General features: G+C 45.5%; 1 pseudogene; it reads right to left on the bottom strand.

Moving 5' to 3' along the window:
- Positions 1-1,330: 1,330 nt before the first annotated feature.
- On the bottom strand, positions 1,331-10,252 carry LOC743579 (testis-specific Y-encoded protein 2-like; annotated as a pseudogene).
- Between the last annotated feature and the right edge of the window lie 355 nt (positions 10,253-10,607).

Here is a 10,607-nt window from a genome sequence, read left to right as displayed (position 1 = left end):
TGGTTGCTGAAAGATACAAGCGTAAATAGAATTCTTAGTTTCAGTGAATCTTTAGGAACAGAGAAGTAAAAGTGAAAGATAATTATGATATGAATGTAAGTAAGCAGTTTATCACAGAGGTACAATAAGGGTGAAAATAAATTTAAAAACACATGCCTCATCCAAAACATGAGGTAGTAAAAATGAAAAATTTAGGTTGGCATAAACAACAGTTTAAAAGTTATGATCATTTCTGATGACAGCAAGTAGCTCAGAAACCATGAGGAAGTCCTGCAAATCTACATGTTGGACTGGCAAGTCAGGATGGGAAGCCTGGGTCTGGAGGAGGGTGCTAAGGTCCTGGTCAGGTTGAGGTTCTCCTGGGGCTCAGCGGTGTCTCAGTGCGAGAGCTGGGAAGTGGAAACGCATGCTTCACCCCAGCTACAAGGCCACATCAGCCCACCTAGATGAAATTATCCCTTGACTGTCCTCTTTCTCCCTCTTGGACAGGCAGGTGAAGGAACTCAACTATCCTGAGTACAAGTGTCAGGAAGAAGTTTGCCTTTCATCACAACGTTTACTTCTGCAATGAAGTGATCAGTAAGGAGTATTGCATTGGTATCCTCAATGAGGAGTGCCTCCCGGCATGTTAGAGGGGACAATATGCAGGAAGCTGTGCCTGGCGTGAGCCTTGCTGACTCCTCTCTCTCCAGGATACAGGGCAACTGGCTCCACTGCAGTCCAGTGGTTCTAGGGTCATGCAGGTGAAGGCCCCACTTCCCCGCAGGTCACTGCCTAACTGAGCTTCTTCAGCTGGTTGGCTGACTCTGACTGCCAAGTGTACGGCACGAGTGCTGAGGTGGGGCAGCTATGGGGCATCATGGCAAAGGACCTTGTTGGACATTCCTTGGCATCGGAGGAATTGGCTTTGAACCAGAACCTGACCTGTCACGACCAATTTGCCCAGTCCACCAGATCATCAGCCAGGGCCTGTGGCTCAATATTCTGCAGCACTGCTCAAGGGAGTTAGGCCCTCAGAGAGGGAACAGAGAAGAGGCCAGGAAAGCAGCCCAGGGCCGGGGGTTGAGAGGCCTGTGGGTCCTGGAGGTAGGACACACATAGGGAAGCCAAGGCTTAAGGAGGAGACTGCAGTAAGCACACTTAGGCCATCATGGGCTGGTGGAGAAAGGCCCATCAGGGAACTGTAGTACCCACATTTCAGGATGGGGGAACCATAATCTGCTTAATAGACATAAGTAGCTAAGGTAAATGGGTGAGAAGCCAGGATCAAGAGACAGCTGCCTTATCAGCCCTTGCTAGCTCCCTTCCTTGTCCTGAGACTTGCTACTTACTACCTGGGGTTCAGCTTGGACTCAACCAGGGCTCTCTCACCCTCCACACAGATGCCCACCTGAGGCCTCTCTAGGTCTGCATCCTCCCAGAATGACTCTCCCAGGGCTGCCAAGTTCCATTTGGATGATGCCAGTCTCCTCTGACATGCTCGTTTCCCTCTGCCATCCTCATTCAGCCAGCACCTCCCCACCCCTAAAAAAGACAGGCCAAACTCAGCAACTCTTCACCCCCCCAAAAAGACAGGGAATCTGGAGGACCACAGAGGGCTCACAGGGGAGGAAATGTGAAGAGACGGCAAAAAGGAAGGGGACCTTCCGAGTGCTTCCAGGAAGGCAATCTGGCTGGACATTAAGGCGCACCTCACTATTGGTGAGGACACCCAGTGTCTCTTGGCCCTGAGCATGTGCATAAACACACATTGTCTAAATGGCACTGACATCAGTACTACCTAAGTGATCTTCAGATTCTATACAACCCCTGTAAAAATATCAATGACCCATTCTTAGAAAAACAATCTGAGAATCCTAAATTTGCTATGAAATGGCAGAAGATCCTGAAAACCCAGAGCAATCCAGTAAAAAGCACAAAGCTGGAGGCATCACACTGCCTAACTTCATGATATACTACAAAGCTTTACGTACCAAAATAGAATAGCACTGGCAGAAAAGGGAAGACTCGAGCTTATGAGAAACAATAGGAGCCCAGAACTAAGTCACTGCATTTGCAGCTCACAGCCTTTTCCCAAAGAAGCAAGAATACCCAGTGCAAAATCAAGTATCTTCTATAAACTAGGTTGGGGAAAACCTGAGTATCCACATAAAGGATTTTACAAGTGGATTATTTCTCACCAAACTCCAATATCAGACTTGAAATGATAAAAATACCAGGAGAAATCACAAGAAAGAAGCTCCACAGCAACCCTGTGGGCAATGATGGTCTCAAAGTGACTGCGAGAGCACAGTAAACACCATCAAAAATAGAGAACGGAATCATATCAAAGTAAAGTGCTTCCACACACCACAGAAAACTAAACAGACAGGGACATCCTACAGGATGGGAGCAATGATTGGATCACCATGCATCTGCTAACTGGTGAATATTCACAATACATAAGGAACTCCCAACAAATCAATAGCATGAAAACCAATGGGCTAAGGCTGTGAATACTCATTTGTAAAACGAAGACATACAGTTGCCCAGAAGACACACTAAAAAGTCCTAATCCTTCAGGAAAATGCAAATCAAAAACAGAATGAGATTTCTTCTCATTTCAGTCAGAATGCCTATTATCCAAAAGACAAAACAAACAAACAAACAAACAAACAAAAATGCTCATTTCCAGTGAGGATGCAGAGAAAAGGAAATCATTGCTCACTTTTGGTGAGAATGTAAATTAGTGCAGGCATTACAGGAAGCTTTATGGCTTTTATTTAAGTATAAACAGTATTCAGAAATCTACAAGTAGAACCACCCACTATATGATCCAGCAAATCAGAATTCCGGGGCACACCCACAAATACACATATCAGTATGTTGAAGCCGTGTGTGCACCCATGCAATTATTGCTGCACTCTTTACATTTTTGCTATAGCCAAAATACAGAAGCAACCTGAGAGTCCCTTGATTGATGAGTGGATTAAAAAAATGGGGGCAAAAACACGTATGCACAATGGAAAAATGCACTGCCATAATAAAAAAGGAAATACTGCCAGTTGTGACAATGTGTGTGAATATGCTGAATGTGTGCATGCCATTTTGTTAAGTGACATAAGCCATGTATCAGAAAGGCAAATAGCACATGACCTCATCCTTATATGAAATATAAAAAGCAGACCTCACAGAGGTAGTGACTCCAATGGTTGGGGTGAAGAGGGTGCACTGGGGAGATGCTGTATCAAAAATACATATTTCTAGTTAGAAAGGAGGAATAGGTTAAAAACATTTTCTTCAGCATGCTGACTATAACTAGTGATAATATATTATTTCTCTAAAAAATTCGAAGACAGTGCTTGTCACGTTTTTTCACAACAAAAATGACAAGTATGTGAGGTCATGCATATGTTGATTAGCTGAATGCATCCACTGCATAATGTATATGACCTTTGGAACATCACCCCCGTAAGTTATAAATATGTATCTTTTCATATGCCATTTTAAAAAATTAACAATTTTTAAAATTCCTGAAGAGAATAAATGTCAATAAAGTATTTTATTATAAAGCAGTGCTTTTCTTTTCTATCAAAGTCTTTTTCATGATACAGGAAAGAATGCGACGTCATTTGGTAAGTTAAGAAAAAAATATACATGTGTACATGTATATACATATATATGAAAATCCCAGTGAAGGCCGATGATGAGTTGAAAGATAGAAATTACAGGCACGGAGACTGTAGTCCATGAATTGAAACCTTCACTGCATGTTTCAATACAAGACGTGAGGAGGAGGAATAAAAAGCAAAAAACACAAAGCGAAGGCCGGGCCATGGGTCACACCTGTAATCCCAGCATTTTGAGAGGCTGAGGTGGGAGGATTGCCTGCACTCAGGAGTTCCAGACGAGCCTGGGGCAACATGGGCCCACATCCAAAAAGTAATTAATTAATTAATTAATTAATACATAGCTGAGAGGGGTGGCATGCACCTGTACTGCCAGGTGTGTGACAGTCTAAGTTGAGAGGATCACAAAGGTGTGTGGTGTCTGGGCTACAGTGGGCTGAGATCGTGGGGCTGCTCTTCAACCTAGGAGACAGAGTAAGACCCATTCTGAGGAAATGAACACAAAAAGCGTCACATTAGGTAAATTAAAACTATGTAGTGTGAGGAGAATCAAAATAAATGAAATATCATTAGACCTTATGCAATCCTAGGAAACAGCTTTCACATAATAAGAGCCCCAGATGGGGAGAATAATGAAAAAAGGTAGAGAGAACACTGTAAATAATAACACACCAAACTCCCCAAATGAGTTAAAAGACATAAATGTCAAAGAGTGCTTCTTTTGGATTCATAGCCCTTAATAACAAGTGCAAGTTTCTTTCTGAATCCCTGACATGCATTCATCTAGCCTGAACCTCTTGGTGAAGTTCTCAGACCATGATTTGTCCTTTCTATATGCTCTCATTTTGTTATTTCCTATCACTTATCTGTAGCAGGTCATAACGAATCATGATGCTTTGACATTCTTTGACACAATGAAGAACTCATGTATGAGTTAATTAAACAATAGTTTATGACATGTCATGAAGAAATTATGTATGTATAATATTTGTTAAAAAGATAAAATAACATTAAAACAGAGGGAGAAGAATATTTTATTGGTTTCATCATTGTGCTTGTGTTTACACAGCATGTATCTACGAACTACAGCTGCCTCCTGGAAAATGATCTGACACAATCACTTGAAAGTTCTCATTCTGCCTTGGAGACCACAGGAATCACCCACTTTTTCACTTTTCCACCTTTTGGATACACTGAGTGGGATGAGTGGAATCCGTGTGACTTTTGGCTTTCCTGTCATGCCCAGTATTTTTTTTTTTAACAGTCATTGCTAGATCGGCCAGAAATAAACCCTTCATTATGGCTCAAAAAAAGAACTCATATCCTTCAGCTGAGAGTCTTTAAAAGAGGAATTTCATCCAGACATTAAAATGATAATCTGATGCCACTGATAACAGATTCAGAATTACAAACTGAATTTAGATAGAGAATAAAAAGACAGATGATACAGATGGAAAGCGTGTGGTGGGGAAGGAAGAAAGGAGGGGTGTAAAGGAAAGAAAGGAAAAAAAGGAAGGGACAGAGAGTGATCGATGTTCAAAGACACAGATACAAAGTCCAGCACGGTTGTAGAGATAGGCATGTAAAATTACTACAAGTAGTGTGGAAACCTGTTGGGTAGACAGAGACATAGGTGGAGTCAGAGAAAACATAAACCCACACAGAAAAATAAACATACACAACTACAAACACACACGTGGTAGTTTAAACACGAAAAAACACCAAGACCCTGACACTAGAAATAACACAGGTGTTTCAGAGTTACTGAGGCAGAATACAAATTTGTCAGTGACCTTAGTATCTGCGGCCCATGTGCATGAATATGCAGTGGAAGAATCATTAGACAGCCTGTATAATTCAGCATGATCTCTGATAATACCAAAAGAAGGGCTCTCATGTGAAATCACTAGACTGAATTGTATGTAGGAATCGAGGAAGAAGCCCAGTCTGCTGCATTCACTCATTGGGGTGTCAATATGGCTGAGCCAGCAACCCATGGCACGCCCATCCATTGTAGACAGTTCCTGGTTTGCTGCCTGCCTTGGAAAAAGTGCTTCCCCTACCACTTTAAAACAGTCTACCTCCAAAACTAGCCCTGGCATCTATTTACAGTATTTTTCTTATCTATTTACTTCCTAGAAAAATCATTGCAAGACCCTTTCCTCAACTTTTTCCTATGCATTAAATTTGGGGCAAGACCTTTTCAGACGACCTCATTATAGGCAAGTCCCCAGACGTTTCCTAATCTGAGTTGCCCTGAGTGCACACACCAATCTGTTGCCCCATTCCACCATAGGGATACTGTACTGGACCACAGTGCCTTTGACCAGCACACAGTAAGATAAAGGGCAGCTTGCGGGGGCCAAAGGGTTCCAACTGTTTTCAGAATAATTTGCTGAGGAAACCTGTTTCTCCTGTGTTTGTGGGACATGGGGACAGTAGTCAGAGGAGGACAAGACTCCCGCTGGAGAGCCTCAGCTCTTTGCATAGGAGCAGGGGCAAAACTGGGCTATAGATTTTCAAAGCTCAACTGCTGATACCGAGCAGGAGGTGTGGAATGCTTGTTGAAGGCAGTACAACAGATTCATGAACTTTGACTGTCAAACACCCTTCCCTGAAACAACACAGCTCTTCTCACAGGAGCTGTGCTGACCAGAGTCCATAGAGGACAGGAATGTTAGCACTCTATTAGTGTGTGGCCAACATGGATGCTCATGTTGGAACTGTTTTATCTGGGAACAGGGAAGAAAGTTCTGTGCCCAACAATGAAATCCTCCTCCCCCATCTATGATAGAGGCAACCCCTTATCTTGTGCATAGACACAGGTGTCCCTGGGAAGCAGCCACCCACTCGAGAATGAACACTGTATGTTTTGTCCTTCTGTGTGAGGCTTGCAACACATACTCTGCAACTATATTCTCTTTATATTATTAATCTTAGGCAAAGTATGCTGAAAAGGCCAAAGAAAATAAAAGGGCCCTGGGCTCTAGAAATAATCTGCAGTGCCCATCACTGGGGAGAATAGAGCCTCACTAGAGTGTGCAAGAGCACAAAATGCACTCATAATGTTGTTAGCTACATACATTATTGGCTCCTCACCTAACATAGAATCTTGGAGAAAAGCTTAAAACAACTAAAGATGTAAACATCAACAAGAGTGTCCATATCCTGGTCATCAAGTGACAAGAGAGTCCATGCGTGGATCCTCCAGCAATCTTATATTCCACAAATCCTCCCCCTTTTCCCTCACTTCTGTAAGTTTGAGTTTTCCCTTAGTCATCTATGCCAAAAAGCGTATTCTGAATGCCTTCCCACATGCCTCTGTCACCTTTCCCACAGTCCCTCCATACAGGTTACGTGCCCATTTCTTCTCAAGTTGATGTCTGAGAAGTCCTGAGAGGCTGATTGTCCCAGAAAAGGATTATGCATTCACCTTTAAAAGGAGAACATGTGAATTCAACACGAAATTGAACTTTAAGATTTCTATCATCCTGTGCTATCTATTGGGTATGATGATACCAAAATGAAGGATTTTGCAGGTCCCAGCAAACTGGGACCTGGAAACCTTAGTGCCTATTGACCCCTTTCCTTGAACTACCTCTGCTTCCATAGGACGAAGTAAGCCTCCAACTAAGCTGTCTTTTGCTTTTACCTCCCCAACTCTGTCCTGTAGGAAGAATCGCAACACATTCCACATCTATTCACTCTACAACTTTAGAGGCCCAGCTCCAACACGGACTGGTTATTTCCATGAAGAGAATAATGCACATGGATTGATCAATTCATTATGACACCCGAATCCAGGGGATAAATATACACACACATACACACACCCAAACAGAGAAACACACACAAACACAGAGTCACATATCCTTGAGAATGTTTATTCTTCATTCCATACAATCCAAGTTTACCCCCTCTTCCTGTCTGATTTTCTGTGACTCGATCTGTTTTTCCTTTAGTTCCTGTGCATAAGACCATGCTGAATACTGACATCCTGCATACCGTAGTAACTTTTTAGGAGTTCTGCTGCTTTAGGTAAAGTGTGATGCTCCATCATACTCAACTCAACTCAACATCGGGGAGAGACTCAACTCAACATCTGGGAGTACCCTGGAGAAACACAAACGCATGTCAAAATGCATTTTCTCTGAGCCATACTTTGAAATGTTTCAATTGTAGGGCCCGCTGAGAAAAGGATATCTCTTCCCCATTTGTGATCCCTTAAACTTCCTTCTACCACGTGTTACAAACTGTTCTGTGCAATCCCTGCCCCATTCCCAGTATTCTCTGTGAGGGGAGTCAGCTAACAAGATGCACTGTACCCTAAAAGCACACAGAAATCTGATGGGGCAACAGCTTAAGGAAATCCATCAATCTAAACAGTCCTTTGTGGTTTGGGGCAAGGATGACCAGGACGCACATTCAGGGAGCCCAATCTTATGGGGTTGGTAGGATGACTGCCGGTGGGGTTGACGGCTATGGAATCAAGTGCCACAGACTGAAGTGAAGGATTTTTAGCTTTTCTTCTCAGTGATTCCGGAAATGGATGATGCTTCCCTGGGCTTAAGACTTCACAGCTATAACGTGCTTTGCAGTGCAGTCTCTAATGTGCCTTTTTCAGCCCAGTGCCATGAATGTCCTGGATTCTGTCACACTCTGTCTTCCTCTCAAGGAATTTCTACATGTATGAAAGGAGGCTCAATTTATACATTTCTGAAATGAGCCTCCAGCCTCCCTAATAGGCAGGTGTGTCAACCCCCTTATCCTGGGCATCAAAAAGCTTCACTTCCAACTGAACAGCTCACCTGAAATCTCTGTTCCCTCTTCAGGTGGCTTCATCCTCTTGTAGTATTGCAGGGGATTGCGCCACAGGTCCTTACATAGGATCTGTCAGGGGAATCCATCAGGAAAGGCCTCATCAGGACTCAGAATGGTGACCCAAGCAGCTGGGAACACACGGGGTCATTCCTCATGTTTCCCAGTGAGGACTTACCTCAGCAGTCCTGTTAGATCCTGCGAAGTTGTGGTCAGAGAACCAGTTGAAGAATTCAGGCTCCTGTTGTGGTGTCTGCAGTGATAGGCCTCCACTTCATAATCCGGATACCAATCAATTGGAGTGGAATGAGAAGCCCTGTATTCTACAGAGACAGGAATTTTTGCGGGAAGGGGGCTGGATCACATTGGCAATGATCCACCCACCATCTTCCTTCCACTACCCATCCTGGGAGCCACCTTTCACCTGTGATGTTCACCAGATATTCCTTGGTAATCACTTTATTCTGGAAGTAAGGGTTACTCTGAAACAACAACATGATCTTGCACAGATGAACTGGATGCTTCACTTCTTCCACCTGTCAGGGCAAGGTGGAGAAAGCTTAAATACCTTTTCGGGTGAGATGCCTGCTGTTGCTTACAGGAATAAATTATTTCCCTTACCATCCCCCGCTAAACCCTCTAGCCTCAGGCTTCCTGGCCTTACCTCCAGGTGGATCATGTAGCTCTGCATGTCTTCATCTTCGTCAGTGATCAGGGCTGACATCTGGGGGTGGTGTGCAATCTGATTTAGGTCAAAGAGACTTAACACACGATGGAAGGAAAAGCTAGGAGCAACAGGGAAGAAGGCCTAAGAGCACCCAGAGGCTGGGGTAGGGGATTTCTCAGATCTGCTTCCATGTATGACCTCCTTTCGCCTCCCCCTCCCCCTAAACTAAGGCCTCTTGCGTTCACAGAAGGTGTATAATTCTGAGGCTGACTGCACTGACATGGGGAGGCATGATGTGCGGAGAGTTGCTGGTGTCTGAGGAGTGGCAGAATCTGCTTATAGTCGAAGACGCCCAGTCGCAGATCGGACTAGCAATTGGCAGCAATCACACTCCCTTAAAAATAGCTTGATTCACTGAAAAACCTCTTCTGGTCTGAACTCGCTTCCGCTCTTCAAAAAGATGCCCCAAACGTCTGCTGCTCGGCATCACCAAGGGTTTCTCTGCCGCATGCAGGATAATAGTACCCACGCCTGCTCCGGCATTCCACAGCCACATTTGTCCGTGGCTACTCCCCTTTGTTCCCCAAAGAGTCACATCGAAGCCGAGCTGCCCATCAGTTACTTACACTTCCCCGAGGGCACCTCTCCACTAGAAAGGCCGAAGAAACACTGAGAAGGATACAACATTGGCCCAGAAGCCAGGGACGCTCTGGATGATGGCGCCTCTGTGGTCTAGGTGGGGCTTCCGCCTTCGCTCCATCTTTTCCCGCTGCCGAGAAAAGGCCTTCCTGACTGGGGCATTAACCAGCTCCAGCTCCACCTGAATGGCCAGCAGCTCCTCCAGTGCAGACTCTGGGGTCATTGGCCCAGGGCCAGACTGTGCCCGCTGGGCCTCCACCTGCCCCTTCACGAGGGCCTCTTCCTGGGCCACCACCTCCACCTCCGCCATTATGTCATCTGCCACCAGCACCGCCTCCTCCCCCAAAGCCGCCTGCTCACTCTCCACCCCGGCCGCCCGCTCCTGCACAGTTTCCACCCTGAAGGCAGTGCCCTCCTCGGCACTCGCACACACCAAGGCCTGTGCTGCCCGACCCACGCCATAGGAACCCTGTTGCAGCCTCTATGGCTCCCGGTGGGTCAGCGGGCCCTCAGGGCGCATACGCCGGGTTTCCAGGAGACCCCCTAAGGGACTGCGCGCTAAGGGCCAAGGGGCCGCACCCAGGCCGACTTCCTTCCCTCGTGGCCAATCAATGGGAGGGCGGTGGGCGTTTCCCTGGGCTGCACAGCCTCTGGCGCGCCTGCATCTCCAGCCCCCTCACCCCCCGCCTTCCCTACCCAAGCCTCCTCCGAGAAGCCCTTGGAGCTTGTGCCGGGTAGCTCAGAGTCCAGGACACGCGGGCTGCGTGGCCTTTGGAATTGTGGGCATGGCAGCCCTGTGCCCTGACATCCTCAGTGTGGCAAGCCATGAACATCTCTATGTGTCATGAACACACAAAACATCTCTCTTCGTTAGG

This window comes from Pan troglodytes, chromosome Y (genome assembly GCF_028858775.2).
Source record: "Pan troglodytes isolate AG18354 chromosome Y, NHGRI_mPanTro3-v2.0_pri, whole genome shotgun sequence".
NCBI lineage: Eukaryota > Metazoa > Chordata > Mammalia > Primates > Hominidae > Pan > Pan troglodytes.
The sequence above is the reverse complement of the archived record's forward strand: the minus strand, read 5'-3'. Positions and strand labels throughout refer to the sequence as shown.